The 23,390-nt window shown below is 43.8% G+C and overlaps 2 non-coding genes across 2 annotated transcripts; both read left to right on the plus strand.

Annotated features, from left to right (window-relative positions):
* The first annotated feature begins 58 nt into the window (after positions 1 to 58).
* Positions 59 to 132, plus strand: TRNAS-ACU (transfer RNA serine (anticodon ACU)). The gene has a single exon. It is a non-coding gene; the product is annotated as a tRNA-Ser (tRNA).
* A 12,484-nt stretch (positions 133 to 12,616) lies between these two features.
* TRNAN-AUU (transfer RNA asparagine (anticodon AUU)) lies at positions 12,617 to 12,690 on the plus strand. Its single transcript has one exon. It is a non-coding gene; the product is annotated as a tRNA-Asn (tRNA).
* The last annotated feature ends 10,700 nt before the right edge of the window (positions 12,691 to 23,390 follow it).

The following is a 23,390-nucleotide window of genomic DNA, read 5'->3' on the forward strand; positions in this document are numbered from 1 at the left end:
AGGAAACGTTCTAGATTAATGCTTATTAGCCTTTGTCAGTATGTACTTTTTGCAAAGTGTCTCTGTGGTGCAATCGGTTAGTGTGTCTGGCTACTAACCAAAAGGTTGGTGGTTCAATCCCACCCAGGGACATGATTGACATTGTGATCAGGTTTTTGGTGATATTTAAGTAGACAAGTCAAAATTTCAAACCCCCTCTTTTGGTGTAGGGTACCTGGCCTTCTCTGATGTAATCGGAGTTAGATTTGATTCAGTGATTTTATAAAAAACAGCTAGGAAGCACAATTTAGCAATGGGTTGCAGAGAAAAAAATATGCTGGTAGAAAAATCCAATTGAGTGATTAAACAGCTCTTCATTTTCTGCCTTTATTTTTATGCTAACAAATTTGTTCTCTGAAAAGTGTCCACAAAGCCAAGTCTCTGATTAACACCTTTGTAAGGATGGTTTTTCACCTATTACTAAATTAAACTTGCTTCATTGGAAAGGCAGCAAGATGCATCCTCATTTCAATGTCTACTGAAATAATACAGGTTGACACCAGGAAACATTAACGCCACTGCATCCTTGCTGCTTTCTCATGTAGAAGTCTGTTTTATGTGAAAACAAGGTGACATGTAATTAGCACACAGGTAAGGAATTAAGAAAATCTTTATTTAAGGGTGAAGATGTTTCTCACAAAATCGTTGCCCCAATGCATCATTGAAATTCAAGCTGGAAAGATGATTTTAATATATCACTTGTACATTTTGTATTGCTCTTCTGGTGACAATGTAGTTTGTTTTTGTCAATTACCCTTTTAATAATAGGGTAAAGAAAATTAAGTGGATTTTTTAAAGAAAACTATACTGTCAATATACTATTAAAACAAATTAAAATGGTAAAAGTTATTGTACTTTAAGTAAAAATAAAAGAGCAAAAATATCAATCCCAGTTTTGATTACTTAAATTAACAAAAAAAAATGCATATAGCAAAGGATAGTTTCAATTAAAGATGAGCGCCTGAAATTTTTCGGGTTTTGTGTTTTGGTTTTGGGTTCGGTTCCGCGGCCGTGTTTTGGGTTCGACCGCGTTTTGGCAAAACCTCACCGAATTTTTTTTGTCGGATTCGGGTGTGTTTTGGATTCGGGTGTTTTTTTCAAAAAACCCTAAAAAAACAGCTTAAATCATAGAATTTGGGGGTCATTTTGATCCCATATTATTATTAACCTCAAAAACCATAATTTCCACTCATTTTCAGTCTATTCTGAATACCTCACACCTCACAATATTATTTTTAGTCCTAAAATTTGCACCAAGGTCGCTGGATGACTAAGCTAAGCGACACTAGTGGCCGACACAAACACCTGGCCCATCTAGGAGTGGCACTGCAGTGTCACGCAGGATGTCCCTTCCAAAAAACCCTCCCCAATCAGCACATGATGCAAAGAAAAAAAGAGGTGCAATGAGGTAGCTGACTGTGTGAGTAAGATTAGCGACCCTAGTGGCCGACACAAACACCGGGCCCATTTAGGAGTGGCATTGCAGTGTCACGCAGGATGTCCCTTCCAAAAAACCCTCCCCAATCAGCACATGACGCAAAGAAAAAAAGAGGCGCAATGAGGTAGCTGACTGTGTGAGTAAGATTAGCGACCCTAGTGGCCGACACAAACACCGGGCCCATTTAGGAGTGGCACTGCAGTGTCACGCAGGATGTCCCTTCCAAAAAACCCTCCCCAATCAGCACATGACGCAAAGAAAAAAAGAGGCGCAATGAGGTAGCTGACTGTGTGAGTAAGATTAGCGACCCTAGTGGCCGACACAAACACCGGGCCCATTTAGGAGTGGCACTGCAGTGTCACGCAGGATGTCCCTTCCAAAAAACCCTCCCCAATCAGCACATGACGCAAAGAAAAAAAGAGGCGCAATGAGGTAGCTGACTGTGTGAGTAAGATTAGCGACCCTAGTGGCCGACACAAACACCGGGCCCATTTAGGAGTGGCACTGCAGTGTCACGCAGGATGTCCCTTCCAAAAAACCCTCCCCAATCAGCACATGACGCAAAGAAAAAAAGAGGCGCAATGAGGTAGCTGACTGTGTGAGTAAGATTAGCGACCCTAGTGGCCGACACAAACACCGGGCCCATTTAGGAGTGGCACTGCAGTGTCACGCAGGATGTCCCTTCCAAAAAACCCTCCCCAATCAGCACATGACGCAAAGAAAAAAAGAGGCGCAATGAGGTAGCTGACTGTGTGAGTAAGATTAGCGACCCTAGTGGCCGACACAAACACCGGGCCCATTTAGGAGTGGCACTGCAGTGTCACACAGGATGTCCCTTCCAAAAAACCCTCCCCAATCAGCACATGACGCAAAGAAAAAAAGAGGCGCAATGAGGTAGCTTACTGTGTGAGTAAGATTAGCGACCCTAGTGGCCGACACAAACACCGGGCCCATTTAGGAGTGGCACTGCAGTGTCACGCAGGATGTCCCTTCCAAAAAACCCTCCCCAATCAGCACATGACGCAAAGAAAAAAAGAGGCGCAATGAGGTAGCTGACTGTGTGAGTAAGATTAGCGACCCTAGTGGCCGACACAAACACCGGGCCCATTTAGGAGTGGCACTGCAGTGTCACGCAGGATGTCCCTTCCAAAAAACCCTCCCCAATCAGCACATGACGCAAAGAAAAAAAGAGGCGCAATGAGGTAGCTGACTGTGTGAGTAAGATTAGCGACCCTAGTGGCCGACACAAACACCGGGCCCATTTAGGAGTGGCACTGCAGTGTCACGCAGGATGTCCCTTCTAAAAAACCCTCCCCAAACAGCACATGACGCAAAGAAAAATAAAAGAAAAAAGAGGTGCAAGATGGAATTGTCCTTGGGCCCTCCCACCCACCCTTATGTTGTATAAACAAAACAGGACATGCACACTTTAACCAACCCATCATTTCAGTGACAGGGTCTGCCACACGACTGTGACTGATATGACGGGTTGGTTTGGACCCCCCCCAAAAAAGAAGCAATTAATCTCTCCTTGCACAAACTGGCTCTACAGAGGCAAGATGTCCACCTCATCATCACCCTCCGATATATCACCGTGTACATCCCCCTCCTCACAGATTATCAATTCGTCCCCACTGTAAACCACCATCTCAGCTCCCTGTGTACTTTGTGGAGGCAATTGCTGCTGGTCAATGTCTCCGCGGAGGAATTGATTATAATTCATTTTAATGAACATCATCTTCTCCACATTTTCTGGATGTAACCTCGTACGCCGATTGCTGACAAGGTGAGCGGCGGCACTAAACACTCTTTCGGAGTACACACTTGTGGGAGGGCAACTTAGGTAGAATAAAGCCAGTTTGTGCAATGGCCTCCAAATTGCCTCTTTTTCCTGCCAGTATAAGTATGGACTGTGTGACGTGCCTACTTGGATGCGGTCACTCATATAATCCTCCACCATTCTTTCAATGGTGAGAGAATCATATGCAGTGACAGTAGACGACATGTCCGTAATCGTTGTCAGGTCCTTCAGTCCGGACCAGATGTCAGCATCAGCAGTCGCTCCAGACTGCCCTGCATCACCGCCAGCGGGTGGGCTCGGAATTCTGAGCCTTTTCCTCGCACCCCCAGTTGCGGGAGAATGTGAAGGAGGAGATGTTGACAGGTCGCGTTCCGCTTGACTTGACAATTTTCTCACCAGCAGGTCTTTCAACCCCAGCAGACTTGTGTCTGCCGGAAAGAGAGATCCAAGGTAGGCTTTAAATCTAGGATCGAGCACGGTGGCCAAAATGTAGTGCTCTGATTTCAACAGATTGACCACCCGTGAATCCTTGTTAAGCGAATTAAGGGCTCCATCCACAAGTCCCACATGCCTAGCGGAATCGCTCCGTGTTAGCTCCTCCTTCAATGTCTCCAGCTTCTTCTGCAAAAGCCTGATGAGGGGAATGACCTGACTCAGGCTGGCAGTGTCTGAACTGACTTCACGTGTGGCAAGTTCAAAGGGCATCAGAACCTTGCACAACGTTGAAATCATTCTCCACTGCGCTTGAGACAGGTGCATTCCACCTCCTATATCGTGCTCAATTGTATAGGCTTGAATGGCCTTTTGCTGCTCCTCCAACCTCTGAAGCATATAGAGGGTTGAATTCCACCTCGTTACCACTTCTTGCTTCAGATGATGGCAGGGCAGGTTCAGTAGTTTTTGGTGGTGCTCCAGTCTTCTGTACGTGGTGCCTGTACGCCGAAAGTGTCCCGCAATTTTTCTGGCCACCGACAGCATCTCTTGCACGCCCCTGTCGTTTTTTAAATAATTCTGCACCACCAAATTCAAGGTATGTGCAAAACATGGGACGTGCTGGAATTTGCCCATATTTAATGCACACACAATATTGCTGGCGTTGTCCGATGCCACAAATCCACAGGAGAGTCCAATTGGGGTAAGCCATTCCGCGATGATCTTCCTCAGTTGCCGTAAGAGGTTTTCAGCTGTGTGCGTATTCTGGAAACGGGTGATACAAAGCGTAGCCTGCCTAGGAAAGAGTTGGCGTTTGCGAGATGCTGCTACTGGTGCCGCCGCTGCTGTTCTTGCGGCGGGAGTCCATACATCTACCCAGTGGGCTGTCACAGTCATATAGTCCTGACCCTGCCCTGCTCCACTTGTCCACATGTCCGTGGTTAAGTGGACATTGGGTACAACTGCATTTTTTATGACACTGGTGAGTCTTTTTCTGAGGTCTGTGTACATTTTCGGTATCGCCTGCCTAGAGAAGTGGAACCTAGATGGTATTTGGTAACGGGGGCACACTGCCTCAATAAATTGTCTAGTTCCCTGTGAACTAACGGCGGATACCGGACGCACGTCTAACACCAACATAGTTGTCAAGGCCTCAGTTATCCGCTTTGCAGCAGGATGACTGCTGTGATATTTCATCTTCCTCGCAAAGGACTGTTGAACAGTCAATTGCTTACTGGAAGTAGTACAAGTGGGCTTACGACTTCCCCTCTGGGATGACCATCGACTCCCAGCAGCAAAAACAGCAGCGCCAGCAGCAGTAGGCGTTACACGCAAGGATGCATCGGAGGAATCCCAGGCAGGAGAGGACTCGTCAGAATTGCCAGTGACATGGCCTGCAGGACTATTGGCATTCCTGGGGAAGGAGGAAATTGACACTGAGGGAGTTGGTGGGGTGGTTTGCGTGAGCTTGGTTACAAGAGGAAGGGATTTACTGGTCAGTGGACTGCTTCCGCTGTCACCCAAAGTTTTTGAACTTGTCACTGACTTATTATGAATGCGCTGCAGGTGACGTATAAGGGAGGATGTTCCGAGGTGGTTAACGTCCTTACCCCTACTTATTACAGCTTGACAAAGGGAACACACGGCTTGACACCTGTTGTCCGCATTTCTGTTGAAATAGTTCCACACCGAAGAGCTGATTTTTTTGGTATTTTCACCAGGCATGTCAACGGCCATATTCCTCCCACGGACAACAGGTGTCTCCCCGGGTGCCTGACTTAAACAAACCACCTCACCATCAGAATCCTCCTGGTCAATTTCCTCCCCAGCGCCAGCAACACCCATATCCTCCTCATCCTGGTGTACTTCAACACTGACATCTTCAATCTGACTATCAGGAACTGGACTGCGGGTGCTCCTTCCAGCACTTGCAGGGGGCGTGCAAATGGTGGAAGGCGCATGCTCTTCACGTCCAGTGTTGGGAAGGTCAGGCATCGCAACCGACACAATTGGACTCTCCTTGTGGATTTGGGATTTCGAAGAACGCACAGTTCTTTGCGGTGCTACTGCTTTTGCCAGCTTGAGTCTTTTCATTTTTCTAGCGAGAGGCTGAGTGCCTCCATCCTCATGTGAAGCTGAACCACTAGCCATGAACATAGGCCAGGGCCTCAGCCGTTCCTTGCCACTCCGTGTGGTAAATGGCATATTGGCAAGTTTACGCTTCTCCTCCGACAATTTTATTTTAGGTTTTGGAGTCCTTTTTTTACTGATATTTGGTGTTTTGGATTTGACATGCTCTGTACTATGACATTGGGCATCGGCCTTGGCAGACGACGTTGCTGGCATTTCATCGTCTCGGCCATGACTAGTGGCAGCAGCTTCAGCACGAGGTGGAAGTGGATCTTGATCTTTCCCTAATTTTGGAACCTCAACATTTTTGTTCTCCATATTTTAATAGGCACAACTAAAAGGCACCTCAGGTAAACAATGGAGATGGATGGATACTAGTATACAATTATGGACGGACTGCCGAGTGCCGACACAGAGGTAGCTACAGCCGTGAACTACCGTACTGTGTCTGCTGCTAATATAGACTGGTTGATAAAGAGATGTCGTAGTATGTATGTATGAAGAAGAAAGAAAAAAAAACCACGGTTAGGTGGTATACAATTATGGACGGACTGCCGAGTGCCGACACAGAGGTAGCCACAGCCGTGAACTACCGTACTGTACTGTGTCTGCTGCTAATATAGACTGGTTGATAAAGAGATGTCGTAGTATGTATGTATAAAGAAGAAAGAAAAAAAAAACACGGTTAGGTGGTATACAATTATGGACGGACTGCCGAGTGCCGACACAGAGGTAGCCACAGCCGTGAACTACCGTACTGTACTGTGTCTGCTGCTAATATAGACTGGTTGATAAAGAGATGTCGTAGTATGTATGTATGAAGAAGAAAGAAAAAAAAAACACGGTTAGGTGGTATACAATTATGGACGGACTGCCGAGTTCCGACACAGAGGTAGCCACAGCCGTGAACTACCGTACTGTACTGTGTCTGCTGCTAATATAGACTGGTTGATAAAGAGATGTAGTAGTATGTATGTATAAAGAAGAAAGAAAAAAAAACCACGGGTAGGTGGTATACAATTATGGATGGACTGCCGAGTGCCGACACAGAGGTAGCTACAGCCGTGAACTACCGTACTGTGTCTGCTGCGACTGGATGATAAATAATGATATAAAAAATATATATATATCACTACTGCAGCCGGACAGGTATATATATTATATAATGACGGACCTGCTGGACACTGTCTGTCAGCAGAATGAGTTTTTTATAGAATAAAAAAAAAAACACCACACAAGTGAAGTCACACGACGAGTGTTTAACTTTTTCAGGCAATCACAATATAGTATACTACTAACTATACTGGTGGTCAGTGTGGTCAGGTCACTGGTCAGTCACACTGGCAGTGGCACTCCTGCAGCAAAAGTGTGCACTGTTTAATTTTAATATAATATGTACTCCTGGCTCCTGCTATAACCTATAACTGGCACTGCAGTGCTCCCCAGTCTCCCCCACAATTATAAGCTGTGTGAGCTGAGCACAGTCAGATATATAATATATATATACATAGATGATGCAGCACACTGGGCTGAGCAGTGCACACAGATATGGTATGTGACTGTCTTGTACTCCTGGCTCCTGCTATAACCTATAACTGGCACTGCAGTGCTCCCCAGTCTCCCCCACAATTATAAGCTGTGTGAGCTGAGCACAGTCAGATATATATACATAGATGATGCAGGCATGCAGCACACTGGGCTGAGCAGTGCACACAGATATGGTATGTGACTGAGTCACTGTGTGTACCGTTTTTTTTCAGGCAGAGAACGGATATATTAAATAAAACAACTGCACTGCTGGTGGTCACTGTGGTCAGTCACTAAACTCTGCACTCTCTTCTACAGTATCAGCCTCAGGTCAATCTCTCTCTCTCTCTCCTAATCTAAATGGAGAGGACGCCAGCCACGTCCTCTCCCTATCAATCTCAATGCACGTGTGAAAATGGCGGCGACGCGCGGCTCCTTATATAGAATCCGAGTCTCGCGAGAATCCTTCAGCGTCATGATGACGTTCGGGCGCGCTCGGGTTAACCGAGCAAGGCGGGAAGATCCGAGTCGCTCGGACCCGTGAAAAAAAACATGAAGTTCGTGCGGGTTCGGATTCAGAGAAACCGAACCCGCTCATCTCTACTATAAACCAAAAGGTTGGTGGTTCAATCCCACCCAGGGACGTAATTGACCTTGTTATCAGATTTTGGTGATCTTTAAGTAGACAAGTCAAAATTTCAAACCCCCTCTTATGGTGTAGGGTACCTGGCCTTCTCTGATGTAATCAGAGTTAGATTTGATTCAGTGATTTTATAAAAACAGCTAGGAAGCACAATTTAGCAGTGGGTTGCAGAGAAAAAGAAATATGCTGGCAAAAAAATCCAATTGAGTGATTAAACAGCTCTTCATTTTCTGGCTTTATTTTTATGCTAACAAATTTGTTCTCTGAAAAGTGTCCACAAAGCCAAGTCTCTGATTAACACCTTTGTAAGGATGGTTTTTCACCTATTACTAAATTAAACTTGCTTCATTGGAAAGGCAGCAAGATGCATCCTCATTTCAATGTCTACTGAAATAATACAGGTTGACACCAGGAAACATTAACGCCACTGCATCCTTGCTGCTTTCTCATGTGGAAGTCTGTTTAATGTGAAAACAAGGTGATATCTAATTAGCACACAGGTAAGGAATTAAGAAAATCTTTATTTAAGGGTGAAAATGATTCTCACAAAATCGTTGCCCCAATGCATCATTGAAATTCAAGCTGGAAAGATGATTTTAATATATCACTTGTACATTTTGTATTGCTCTTCTGGTGACAATGTAGTTTGTTTTTGTCAATTACCATTTTAATAATAGGGTAAAGAAAATTAAGTGGATTTTTAAAAGAAAACAATACTTTCAATATACTATTAAAACAAATTAAAATGGTAAAAGTTATTGTACTTTAATGAAAAATAAAAGAGCAAAAATATCAATCCCAGTTTTGGATTACTTTAATTAACAAAAAAAATGCATATAGTAGAGGATAGTTTTAATCTGCCTACCTCTGGGTTATGGGCCCAGCATGCTTCCATTGCAATACTCTGCTGCACATGTAAGTGCAAGAGATCCTGAAGCACTCACTCATCATGGGAAAGTACCAATGTGTTTCTTCGTTGGTGGATGGAAGAAACATCTTACAAAAACTCTCCAGATTATTGACTTTTTAAAGTTTTTCTAGGAAACGTTTTAGATGAATGCTTATTAGCCTTTGTCAGTATGTACTTTTGCAAAGTGTCTCTGTGGCGCAATCAGTTAGTGTGTACGGCTATAAACCAAAAGGTTGGTGGTTCAATCCCACCCAGGGACGTAATTGACCTTGTTATCAGATTTTGGTGATCTTTAAGTAGACAAGTCAAAATTTCAAATCCCTTCTTATGGTGTAGGGTACCTGGCCTTCTCTGATGTAATCAGAGTTAGATTTGATTCAGTGATTTTATAAAAACAGCTAGGAAGCACAATTTAGCAATGGGTTGCAGAGAACAAAAATATGCTGGCAGAAAAATCCAATTGAGTGATTAAACAGCTCTTCATTTTCAGCCTTTATTTTTATGCTAACAAATTTGTTCTCTAAAAAGTGTCCACAAAGCCAAGTCTCTGATTAACACCTTTGTAGGGATGGTTTTTCACCTATAACTAAATTAAACTTGCTTCATTGGAAAGGCAGCAAGATGCATCCTCATTTCAATTTCTACTGAAATAATACAGGTTGACACCAGGAAACATTAACGCCACTGCATCCTTGCTGCTTTCTCATGTGGAAGTCTGTTTAATGTGAAAACAAGGTGATATCTAATTAGCACACAGGTAAGGAATTAAGAAAATCTTTATTTAAGGGTGAAGATGTTTCTCACAAAATCGTTGCCCCAATGCATCATTGAAATTCAAGCTGGAAAGATGATTTTAATATATCACTTGTACATTTTGTATTGCTCTTCTGGTGACAATGTAGTTTGTTTTTGTCAATTACCCTTTTAATAATAGGGTAAAGAAAATTAAGTGGATTTTTTAAAGAAAACTATACTGTCAATATACTATTAAAACAAATTAAAATGGTAAAAGTTATTGTACTTTAAGTAAAAATAAAAGAGCAAAAATATCAATCCCAGTTTTGATTACTTAAATTAACAAAAAAAAATGCATATAGCAAAGGATAGTTTCAATTTGCCTACCTCTGGGTTATGGGCCCAGCATGCTTCCATTGCAGTACTCTGCTGCACATGTAAGTGCAAGAGATCCTGAAGCACTCAGTCATCATGGGAAAGTACCAATGTGTTTCTTCGTTGGTTGATGGAAGAAACATCTTACAAAAACTCTCCAGATTATTGACTTTTTAAAGTTTTTCTAGGAAACGTTCTAGATGTATGCTTATTAGACTTTGTCAGTATGTACTTTTTGCAAAGTGTCTCTGTGGCGCAATCGGTTAGTGTGTCCGGCTACTAACCAAAAGGTTGGTGGTTCAATTCCAACCAGGGACGTAATTGACCTTGTTATCAGATTTTGGTGATCTTTAAGTAGACAAGTCAAAATTTCAAACCCCCTGTTATGGTGTAGGGTACCTGGCCTTCTCTGATGTAATCAGAGTTAGATTTGATTCAGTGATTTTATAAAAACAGCTAGGAAGCACACTTTAGCAGTGGGTTGCAGAGAAAAAGAAATATGCTGGCAAAAAAAATCCAATTGAGTGATTAAACAGCTCTTCATTTTCTGGCTTTATTTTTATGCTAACAAATTTGTTCTTTGAAAAGTGTCCACAAAGCCAAGTCTCTGATTAACACCTTTGTAGGGATGGTTTTTCACCTATTACTAAATTAAACTTGCTTCATTGGAAAGGCAGCAAGATACATCCTCATTTCAATGTCTACTGAAATAATACAGGTTGACACCAGGAAACATTAACGCCACTGTGTCCTTGCTGCTTTCTCATGTGGAAGTCTGTTTAATGTGAAAACAAGGTGATATCTAATTAGCACACAGGTAAGGAATTAAGAAAATCTTTATTTAAGGGTGAAGATGTTTCTCACAAAATCGTTGCCCCAATGCATCATTGAAATTCAAGCTGGAAAGATGATTTTAATATATCACTTGTACATTTTGTATTGCTCTTCTGGTGACAATGTAGTTTGTTTTTGTCAATTACCATTTTAATAAAAGGGTAAAGAAAATTAAGTGGATTTTTGAAAGAAAACAATACTGTCAATATACTATTAAAACAAATTAAAATGGTAAAAGTTATTGTACTTTAAGTAAAAATAAAAGAGCCAAAATATCAATCCCAGTTTTGGATTACTTTAATTAACAAAAAAAATGCATATAGCAGAGGATAGTTTCAATCTGCCTACCGCTGGGTTATGGGCCCAGCATGCTTCCATTGCAGTACTCTGCTGCACATGTAAGTGCAAGAGATCATGAAGCACTCACTCATCATGGGAAAGTACCAATGTGTTTCTTCGTTGGTTGATGGAAGAAACATCTTACAAAAACTCTCCAGATTATTGACTTTTTAAAGTTTTTCTAGGAAACGTTTTAGATGAATGCTTATTAGCCTTTGTCAGTATGGACTTTTGCAAAGTGTCACTGTGGCGCAATCAGTTAGTGTGCACGGCTATTAACCAAAAGGTTGGTGGTTCAATCCCACCCAGGGACGTAATTGACCTTGTTATCAGATTTTGGTGATCTTTAAGTAGACAAGTCAAAATTTCAAACCCCCTCTTATGGTGTAGGGTACCTGGCCTTCTCTGATGTAATCAGAGTTAGATTTGATTCAGTGATTTTATAAAAACAGATAGGAAGCACAATTTAGCAGTGGGTTGCAGAGAAAAAGAAATATGCTGGCAAAAAAAAACCAATTGAGTGATTTAAACAGCTCTTCATTTTCTGGCTTTATTTTTATGCTAACAAATTTGTTCTCTGAAAAGTGTCCACAAAGCCAAGTCTCTGATTAACACCTTTGTAGGGATGGTTTTTCACCTATTACTAAATTAAACTTGCTTCATTGGAAAGGCAGCAAGATGCATCTTCATTTCAATGTCTACTGAAATAATACAGGTTGACACCAGGAAACATTACCGCCACTGCATCCTTGCTGCTTTCTCATGTAGAAGTCTGTTTAATGTGAAAACAAGGTGATATCTAATTAGCACACAGGTAAGGGATTAAGAAAATCTTTATTTAAGGGTGAAAATGTTTCTCACAAAATCGTTGCCCCAATGCATCATTGAAATTCAAGCTGGAAAGATGATTTTAATATATCACTTGTACATTTTGTATTGCTCTTCTGGTGACAATGTAGTTTGTTTTTGTCAATTACCATTTTATTAATAGGGTAAAGAAAATTAAGTGGATTTTTTAAAGAAAACAATACTGTCAATATACTATTAAAACAAATTAAAATGGTAAAAGTTATTGTACTTTAAGTAAAAATAAAAGAACCAAAATATCAATCCCAGTTTTGGATTACTTTAATTAACAAAAAAAAAATGCATATAGCAGAGGATAGTTTCAATCTGCCTACCTCTGGGTTATGGGCCCAGCATGCTTCCATTGCAGTACTCTGCTGCACATGTAAGTGCAATAGATCATGAAGCACTCACTCATCATGGGAAAGTACCAATGTGTTTCTTCATTGGTTGATGGAAGAAACATCTTACAAAAACTCTCCAGATTATTGACTTTTTAAAGTTTTTCTAGGAAACGTTCTAGATAAATGCTTATTAGCCTTTGTCAGTATGTACTTTTTGCAAAGTGTCTCTGTGGCGCAATCGGTTAGTGTGTTTGGCTATTAACCAAAAGGTTGGTGGTTCAATCCCACCCAGGGACGTAATTGACCTTGTGATCAGATTTTGGTGATCTTTAAGTAGACAAGTCAAAATTTCAAACCCCCTGTTATGGTGTAGGGTACCTGGCCTTCTCTGATGTAATCAGAGTTAGATTTGATTCAGTGATTTTATAAAAACAGCTAGGAAGCACAATTTAGCAGTGGGTTGCAGAGAAAAAGAAATATGCTGGCAAAAAAATCCAATTGAGTGATTAAACAGCTCTTCATTTTCTGGCTTTACTTTTATGCTAACAAAGTTGTTCTCTGAAAAGTGTCCACAAAGCCAAGTCTCTGATTAACACCTTTGTAGGGATGGTTTTTCACCTATTACTAAATTAAACTTGCTTCATTGGAAAGGCAGCAAGAAACACTAGACTAATTGGAGGTGCGCCCTAAAGCAAATTACAATGTTAGGATTAGGGGGTTCGGAAAGACCTCTAGTGTATACTGTCACGATCCGGGTATCTGGACGCCATAACTTACCTTTCAGATGCCTCGTAAGGCTGGCTCAGCGCTCCAGGACCGGATCCCATCTGTTATTCTGATGTCCCCATTCCTGCCTCCTCTCCTGTCACTCTGAGACGCTGTCACAGCGGCGCCATGTTACATCTTGAATGGCATCTCCTGCGGTCTCCGCCGCCGTCCCTGAGTTTCTGCATGCAGGATGTCAGAGTGGCGCTTATGTCAGCCGCGGCCTCCGCTGTTGCCCGCGTGGTTCAAATGTGCACTCATCAGTCTGGCGTCTCCTGTTTACTGTTGCCGGCGCCGCCATTGCTGTTAAAGTTCCCACATGGATTATCAAACCAATCTTCCCTCCAAGTGTCTGCATGGGCGCAGCCATGTTGGATTCTGTCACCTGTTCATTTCCACCAATCCGCTGTTTCCATTGTAATCTGCATAATTGCCTAGCCAATCCCTTCCTTGCTGCAGGTATAAGTATTCTGTGCCTGAGCAAGGAAGGCGTCAGTGATTTGGTTGTCAAACCTAGTTCCAGTTTGTCTCTCTCCCGTGGTTGTTTTCCAGGTTCCAGTTACCATCTCCAAACCTCCACTAAAGAGACCCGCTCTAGTCTACCACCTGCGGTGCAGCCTGACTCTCCAGTCCTCTGGGACTCATCTGTTTCCAGTTACAGATTTACCTGCTTCCAGCCTAGCTTCCAGCAGAGATCAGCTCTTCTTAAAGTGCCGGTATCATTTCCGCAGATTACCACTCACCACCGGCACTATTATTTCACCGCTCTCAAACTCCATATATCAATCATATTTCATCGCTCTCAAGCTTCATTTATTATTTGGCTGGTTCCATCCAGCAATCCACTCCGTGCTTACATCAGTCTGGTTTCAGCCAGTACCCACAGCAGCCATTTTATCCACAGCAGCCCAGCTTTTCCTGGAACACCAGCTAGTATGATCCTGGGCTATCTCCATTGCTACAGTCGGGCCTGGTAAGGACTTTCCAACTAGAAGATAATAAGAACTGTCTCATACTACCAGAGCCCTGTGGTCCTTGTCCTCCTGTAGTACCCAGGAACTGTATTATTTCTCTGCTGATTTTATGTTTCTCTTTTATTACTGCTGTGATGCATGGAGTTTGTCAAAATAAACATCATTGACTTTTATCCTGGTTGTCGTGGGCACGCCTTCGGGCAATTCTTCTACATTTAACTTACATGTCCAGGGGTCTGATACAACCTCCCAGGTTCCACTACACCTCAGCCCCTACAACTGAGGCTGCCTCCAGTCAGCTCAGGCCCTCAGTTGTGACATATACACTGTATATACATTTTAAGATAGGAAGGTACAAATTACATATTCACATTGCATCTATGGGCTGGATTCAAATGTCCCTTTCCTCCCTCAATCGTGCCCGTCAGCAGCTATTCTATTCTATATAAGGAGCCACGAGTCGCCGCCATTTTCACTTGTGCATTGGAGATGATAGGGAGAGGACGTGCAGCGTTTTCTCAGTTTCTGTGTTCAGTGTGCTGCAAATATCTGTGCTCAGTGTGCTTGCAAATATCTGTGCTCAGTGTGCTGAAAATATCTACGTTCTCTGCCTGAAAAATGCTCCATATCTGTGCTGCATTGTATTATATAGTATGAGGACAGGGCAAAATTTTGCTGACCACCAGTATATAATATATAGCAGTACGGTACAGTAGGCCACTGCTCTACCTACCTCTGTGTCGTCAAGTATACTATCCATCCATACCTGTGGTGTATTTTAGTAGTTGTGCGCAGTATATATAGTAGGAGGACAGGGCAGAATTTTGCTGACCACCAGTATATAATATATAGCAATACGGTACAGTAGGCCACTGCTCTACCTACCTCTGTGTCGTCAAGTATACTATCCATCCATACCTGTGGTGTATTTTAGTAGTTGTGCGCACTATATATAGTAGGAGGACAGTGCAAAATTTTGCTGACCACCAGACTTCTACTTAAGTCCAATGGTGTAGGATGTGCAAAGCTGTTTGGCTGTGCATTTATTGATCTAAGCATGCATTTTTATCAAAGCGTGATAAAATTGACACATAACGCAGCGTTCAATCAGCGTTAATTTATCTTCAGCTGATATGGATTGTGAATTGACGTTTCTTCTCTTCTTGTCACCTACAGGTAATTACAATTGACTACAACCACCAATCTATTCTGCTGCACTATATCTATATATGCAAAGCTAATTCTGCTGGGTAATGCAAATTGAAACATTATTGCATAGTATGTGATTTTGAAGTACTTTTTTAAAGTTTTGAATGATATAGACCCAGTTTAATTTTTGTGGAATGCCTGGTTGTAGCTTTTAAGGTAATTTATTGCCTGGCATTTGAGGGGGTGGGGTGTGGTTACAGATTTAAATTATTGGTTTCACTTGTAATAGTCTTCTACTTAAGTCCAATGGTGTAGGCTGTGCAAAGCCATTTGGCTGTGCATTTATTGATCTAAGCGTGCATTTTTATAAAAGCGTGATAAAATTGACACATAACAGCAGTGTTCAATTAGCGTTCAATCGAAGTGAAAAAGAAGGAAAACAGAAGCACACCAATCTAACAAAACAAAGAAAACTGAAGAACTAATAACAAATGTGAGTCACTTACTCCTCAGATCACTCACCTCCTGATTGTTGCATCTGATTACATAGCACAGAACTACCTTACTTGGACATTTCATAAACCATCCATTTCACCTACAAATGCCTGTATCTGTATTATTGTAATTTTGTTTTTTAAGCACAGCTGCACCAATGCAATTTTACCTGCAAACACTTAAAACATCTAACATAATTACCATTGCTTCTTAAACCTCTCACAATCCTTTCATTTCTTACACTCCAAATACATTTCTGCACCCACTTTATCTACGCTTTTGACTCATTTCATACTAAATTGAGCCTACACTGCTTTTCTCACCTGCATTTCTACAATTCTTCTGCTCGGATTCCCTTACAGTCTCCTCTCCTACTTCCACTTTCCCTCAACCTATTTACCTTCTTAACACTATGTGAATGCTTTCTTATACTCCCCACATCACTCAGTGTCTACCTAATAATGTATCTTTATCCTTCCCCCCCCAGTCTCCTCCACCTCCTCCTCTGTCTCCCCTCCATCCCTCTGTTTCCTTCCCCCACCTTTCCTGTTACCCCACTTTCATTCACCTCTGCCCCATGGTCCTGCTACCCCACAACTCAGCCCTGCTCCCTCTCTCCCTTCCCTGTCACCTCCCCACACCCCCATCCACATCACACTGACCTCCCTCCCTGCCCACCTCCTGCAGTTTCCCCTCCTATCTCAGGCACCCGTACCATCACTACTCTCTCATCCCTGCCCTCAAAGTTAATCCCACCTCATCGCTACAGCAACCCTGAAAATCTAATTCACATCTCTCCCACAAACTCATACCCCCTATCCTGTGCCCTCTGGAATGCCAGATCCGTTTGTAACAAACTGGTCCCCACTCATGACCTTTTCATTTCCAACTCCCTACACCTACTAGCCATTACTGAAACTTGGATTACGCCCTCTGACACTACTTCTGCTGCTGCTCTCTCTGCTGGGGGCCTTACATTCACACCCCCCCCCCGACCTGGGGGTCGCCATGGGGGTGGTGTTGGGGTCCTTTTACCTTCTAGTTACTCCTACCAACTCATACCACCAGAACCATCCCTTATATTATCTACATTTGAGGTCCACTCCATATGTCTCTTCCAACCAGTCCATCTTAGAGTAGCTGTCATTTACCGCCCCCCTGGCACTGCTTCCAAATTCATCGACAACTTTGCTTCCTGGCTTCCTCACTTCCTCTCTTCTGACATTCCCACCATTATCCTAGGCGATTTCAACATCCCTATTGACATCCCCACACAATCCCCTGCCTCTAAACTCCTTAACCTCACCTCTTCACTTGGTCTCTCCCAGTGGACCTCCTCACCCTCCCATGTGAATGGGAGCTCACTGGATCTGGTCTTCACTCACCGCTGTGATATTTCTGATTTTTCCAACTCCCCATTTCCCCTCTCTGACCACCACCTGCTCTCCTTCAACCTATCTCTCTCGACTTCCCCATCTCAACCTCCTAAGGCTACCATCACTAAGCGTAACATTGAAGCTATTGACACCACATTCCTTTCCTCCCTGTTTGACTCACTTCTCTCTCCTATTCTCTCTCTCTCTCATGCCCTGAACAAGCCACTTCCACATACAATGCTTCCCTTACTTCTGCTCTTGACTCTGTTGCTCCACCAACCACTGTTCACCCTCGCAAATTAACACCTCAACCCTGGCACACCAAATGCACCAGATATCTGCAAAAATGCTCACGTACTGCTGAGCGACACTGGAGGAAATCACGCTCTAAGGCAGACTTCCTCCATTTCAAACTTATGCTCTCATCCTTCAGTGCTGCCCTTTCTCTTGCTAAACAGTCATACTTCAAGAACCTCATCTCCTCCCAGTCTTCCAACCCCCGGCGCCTCTTTGCCACTCTCAACTCACTCATCTGCCCACCTCCACCTCGTCTCCCTTCCTCACTCTCTGCTCTTGACTTTGCCACTTACTTCACATCCAAAATTGACTCCATACGTCAGGACATCACATCACACCAGACTATCAGTAACCAGCCTTCTCCCATCCCTTACCAACCCTCCCCATCCCTCGCACCAACTCTGTCATCTTTCTCCCATGCATCTGGAGAGGAAGTCATGGCCCTCATTCGTTCCTGTCCCCTCACCACCTCCCCACTTGACCCTATCCCCTCCCGCCTCCTCTGCCACATCTCTTCTTCTGCTTGTTCCCATCTTTCCCACCTTCTCAATCTCTCCCTCTCATCAGGCACTGTCCCCTCTGCCTTCAAGCACGCTCTCATCTCTCCTATTCTTAAAAAAACCTACCCTTGATCCAAACACTCTCTCCAACTACCGACCCATCTCTCTTCTCCCTTTTGCCTCCAAACTCCTTGAGCGTATTGTCTACAACCGCCTTACTTCCTTTCTTTCCTCACACTCACTGCTTGACCCATTCCAGTCTGGCTTCCGTCCTCTCCACTCCACTGAAACTGCCCTTACAAAAGTATGCAATGACCTCCATGCTGCTAAATCTAAGGGACACTACTCTCTACTTATTCTACTTGATCTCTCTGCTGCTTTTGACACTGTGGACCATCCTCTCCTACTGCAAATCCTTCACTCCATTGGTCTGCGTAACACTGCCCTCTCTTGGTTGTCGTCCTACCTTTCTGACCGTTCATTCTCTGTCTCCTCTCATGACTCCACCTCCCCCTCACTTCCACTAACTGTAGGGGTACCCCAAGGTTCTGTCCTTGGTCCTCTTCTCTCTTTATACGTCCTCACTAGGTAAGCTCATTAGTTCTTTTGGTTTCCAATATCATCTCTATGCTGATGACACTCAAATCTATCTTTCCTCTCCAGACCTCTCCCCTACTCTCCTCACTCGTATCTCCAACTGTCTCTCTGCTATCTCTTCCTGGATGTCCCAGCGCTTTCTTAAACTTAACATGTCTAAGACCGAGCTGATCATCTTCCCTCCCTCCCGCATAACCTCACCTCCTACAATCTCATTATCTATTGATGGCACTACTATCTCCTCTACCCCCCAAGTGCGCTGTCTTGGAGTAATCCTTGACTCCTCCCTCTCCTTCAAACCACACATTCAGCACCTCTCACAAACCTGCCGTTTTCATCTAAAAAATATTTCCAGGATCAGACCCTTTCTGACCCAGGATGCTACTAAGACTCTTATCCACTCACTGGTCATCTCCAGACTGGACTACTGTAATCTCCTCCTGACTGGCATTCCTGACAAATACCTCTCTCCACTCCAATCTATCCTCAATGCTGCTGCCCGGCTCATTTTCCTCACCAAATGCACTACGTCCACCTCTCCTCTCTTACTAGTCCTTCACTGGCTCCCCTTCCCCCTTCTCTGATCTTATCTCGCTTTACACTCCCACCGGTCCTCTTCGCTCTGCTAATGCACACCGACTCTCCTGCCTACGGATTACTTCCTCCCACTCCTACCTCCAAGATTTTTCACGTGCTGCACCACTTCTCTGGAATTCCCTACCTCTCCCCCTCAGACTCTCCACCTCTCTACAAAACTTCAAATGGGCTCTCAAGACCCACTTCTTCACCAAACCCAGCCAAATCTCATCCTAAACCTCTGTTCCACGCTCTCTATGTACCCCATCTGTCTCACCCCTGTCTGTCTACCCCTCCCCTTTAGAATGTAAGCTCTCATGAGCAGGGCCCTCTTCCCTCATGTGCTTACTCTTTTCTTACTTTAATAATCTTCAGCTGCACCAAATCCAGCAGTCTTCTGCCACCTGATACTTATTCCAGTGTCATCTGCTGATGTAGCTATGTTTATTTACCCTGTACTTGTCCTATATTGTCATCAACTGTAAGTTGCTGTTTTCCTGTTTGATTATTTGTTTATGTACTCTGTAATTTGGTGCTGCGGAACCCTTGTGGCGCCATATAAATAAAGGATAATAATAATAAATAATATAATATATAGCAGTACGGTACAGTAGGCCACTGCTCTACCTACCTCTGTGTCGTCAAGTATACTATCCATCCATACCTGTGGTGCATTTTAGAAATAAAACATATCTCGGCAGAGCAATCTATGGCCCTCATTCCGAGTTGATCGGTCGCAAGGCGAATTTAGCAGAGTTACACACGCTAAGCCGCCGCCTACTGGGAGTGAATCTTAGCTTCTTAAAATTGCGACCGATGTATTCGCAATATTGCGATTACTAACTACTTAGCGGTTTCAGAGTAGCTTCAGACTTACTCTGCCTGTGCGATCAGTTCAGTGCTTGTCGTTCCTGGTTGACGTCACAAACACACCCAGCGTTCGCCCAGGCACTCCCACCGTTTCTCCGGCCACTCCTGCGTTTTTTCCGGAAACGGTAGCGTTTTCAGCCACACGCCCCTGAAACGCCGTGTTTCCGCCCAGTAACACCCATTTCCTGTCAATCACATTACGTTCGCCGGAGCGATGAAAAAGCCGTGAGTAAAATTACTTTCTACATAGCAAAGTTACTTGGCGCAGTCGCAGTGCGAACATTGCGCATGCGTACTAAGCGGATTTTCATTGCGATGCGATGAAAAATACCGAGCGAACAACTCGGAATGAGGGCCTATATATCCATCATTTTTCAGACAGCAACAGTGGGTATTGTAATAGTCACCCAATCCATCACTTTTATAGGGTTACATGCATCCACATGCTACAGCCTGTCTCAATAATTTTACTGTCACAGTGTGTGTGTTTGTGTTTTTATTTGGGTATTTTTTGTTGTTGTAGAACTACAGGTACCAGCGAGCCCGTTATTTCCCCGCCTGCTGGTACTTGAGGTTCTCCAAGTACCAGCAAGTGGGGGAGGCTTGCTGGGCCTTGTAGTTCCACAACAAAAAAACAATATTCTTTTTTTACACATATGGCTATCAGCCCGGCACCCACCACCCAGGGGTGCTGGGGACAGCCTTGGGCTTCACCCCTGGCCCTTGGGTGCCTCGAGGGGAGGAACCTCTTGATTTAAGGGATCCCCACTCCTCCAGGGAACCCCGGCCAGGGGTGACTAGTTGGAGGGGTAATGCCAGGGCCGCAGGGACCTACATAAAAGTGTCCCCTGGCTGTGGCATTATCTCTCTGGCTAGTGGAGCCCGGTGCTGGTTTTAAAAATATGGGGGACCCCTACATATTTTGTCCCACGTATTTTTGGAACCAGGACCCGTCTAAGAGCCCGGTGCTGGTTGTCTAAATACGGGGAACCTCTGTCCAATTTTTCCCCCAGTATTTAAATAACCAGGACCGGCTCAAAGAGGCTGGTTATACTAAGGAGGGGGGACCTCACACATTTTTTTTAACCCATTCAGACCCTTCTCCTTTAAGTTAATGGAAGCCCTGGACAACAAAATTGCATTCATGTCCTCCTCCCTCACCCTTCCCAGTCCCAAACACTCATTTTTTTTCTTAAAAAATTTATAATATATCACAAGAACAATGAGCAGGCAGGCAGCGGGCATTGGCGGCATCGGACTGAGATAGAAATTAGTGGTGGAGGGCTGGGTCAGTTGATTGTGGGAGAGTTTGTAAGCCATTGGCGGTGGCAGTGGGTATCGGCTCAGAGGCAGTAGCGGGCATTGGCTAAGGGTCATCGGCAGGATTCGGCGGACATTATGGCTGTAGTGCCTCACTAGCCACTGACCTCACCGCACGCCACTGTGGGACAGATGTAACATGCAGAGAGAGGTAGATTTTGGGAGAAGGAATGTCCTAGCATAACTGTTAATTGCAGTGTAATACTGTAATTCAACTGTGCAGCATTTGTGGCTAAATGTCAAAGAAGCCAGTATTTACCCTGCATGCAAAACAATAAATGTATTTGCACATACCTCCCAACTAACCCAATTTTTGCAGGACAGTCACTTTTTTTGGGAATGTCCAGCTAACCCAAATAACCCCCCCCCCCCCAGTGTCCCATAGTCATGGGGAAGGGGGGGGGGTGGAAGGCTCCCTGTAGCTTGTTGCTCTGCAAATATGCACATTGTGGGTAATTCAGACCTGATCGCTAGGGTGTGTTTTTTGCATCCCTGTGATCAGGTGGTTGCCGCCTACAGCGGAAGGGAAAATTTGCTGTGCAGGTGTGTGATCACATGTGCACAAGAGCTGCACAGCTCAGCACTTACTCAGCCATTGAGGTGACGTCACAAATCCTCCCACAAAACGCCGGGTCCCTCCAGTGTTTTTCCGGACACTCCCTAGAAACATTCAGTTGCCACCCACACAAACACCCTCTTCTTGTCAATCTTCTTGTGCACCTACGCATTGTGGCGCATACGCATGTGCAGTGCAGACCTGATTGCCCGCTGGGTGAAAATAAATTGAAGCGATCTGGTCTGAATAAGCCCCAATGTCTATTCACGGGAGACAGAGGGGCTGGGGCATGGTCAGCAGCTCACAGAGCACCTATAATGAGAAAAATGGGAGACATGGCTCATGATCGCGATATACCTGCGAAGGTACGCCCTCTATTGATTGACAGGCAGAGGCATTCGCATTTTCTGCGGGGCACCCGGAGAAAATGTAGGCACATGCACAGGATGGACCCTGCGTATATGCCCCCATCCTCTTCATAGTTTTTGGGGTTGGAACGAGCAGTGTGAAAACATCAATCGATGGGGGTAATTCCAAGTTGATCGCAGCAGGAATTTTGTTAGCAGTTGGGCAAAACCATGTGCACTGCATTTACGAACAGATGATTTTTTATATAAATTTTAAAATGTTAGTAAATGTGTGTTTTTTTCAACCTGGAAGCCCAACATCGATTAAGATCGATCTTAAATAGACCCCTGGGTTTTAAGGATAACCATGGTTGAGTCCAATAATTAATTCACATTGACTGAAGTTCTAATTAAGTAGTGATGTGCACCGGAAATTTTTCGGGTTTTGGTTTTGGGTTCGGTTCCGCGGCCGTGTTTTGGGTTCGGACGCGTTTTGGCAAAACCTCACCGAAATTTTTTTGTCGGATTCGGGTGTGTTTTGGATTCGGGTGTTTTTTTCAAAAAACCCTAAAAAACAGCTTAAATCATAGAATTTGGGGGTCATTTTGATCCCATAGTATTATTAACCTCAATAACCATAATTTCCACTCATTTTCAGTCTTTTTTGAACACCTCACACCTCACAATATTATTTTAATTGGTATTTGGTACCGGGGACACAGTACCTCAATCAAGTCTATAGTTGGCTCTGAAATCAGCATTAAACTGGATCCACACTTAGATTATCTGTCCAATTTTTTTTTCTAGTTGAAACAAAATTATGCTAATATGTGGCAGCAAATGACAATTGACCATTTGCTCCCAAACACTGGAAAACATCCAAAAATGGTCATTTAGATAAATTGGTTAAATCCATTTCATTTAGCTAATTTATCCAAACTACCTTTATTGTATCTTTGTGGGTGAATGATGTGTGGGTCAGTGTTGAGGGTGGTGGAGGAGATGGGTAATAGGCACAGCAGGGTGTGGACAGTCAAATAGTGTGCTTAGAGGTGCAGATAAATAGGGATATCTAATAATTCACCCACTATTCTATAGAATTATTAGATATCCCTATTTATCTGCATTACTCACCTAACACTCAGCATTTATCTACATGCTGATGCTATTCATAG

The sequence above is a fragment of the Pseudophryne corroboree genome, unplaced genomic scaffold (genome assembly GCF_028390025.1).
Source record: "Pseudophryne corroboree isolate aPseCor3 unplaced genomic scaffold, aPseCor3.hap2 scaffold_1128, whole genome shotgun sequence".
In the NCBI taxonomy this organism is placed as follows: Eukaryota; Metazoa; Chordata; class Amphibia; order Anura; family Myobatrachidae; genus Pseudophryne; species Pseudophryne corroboree.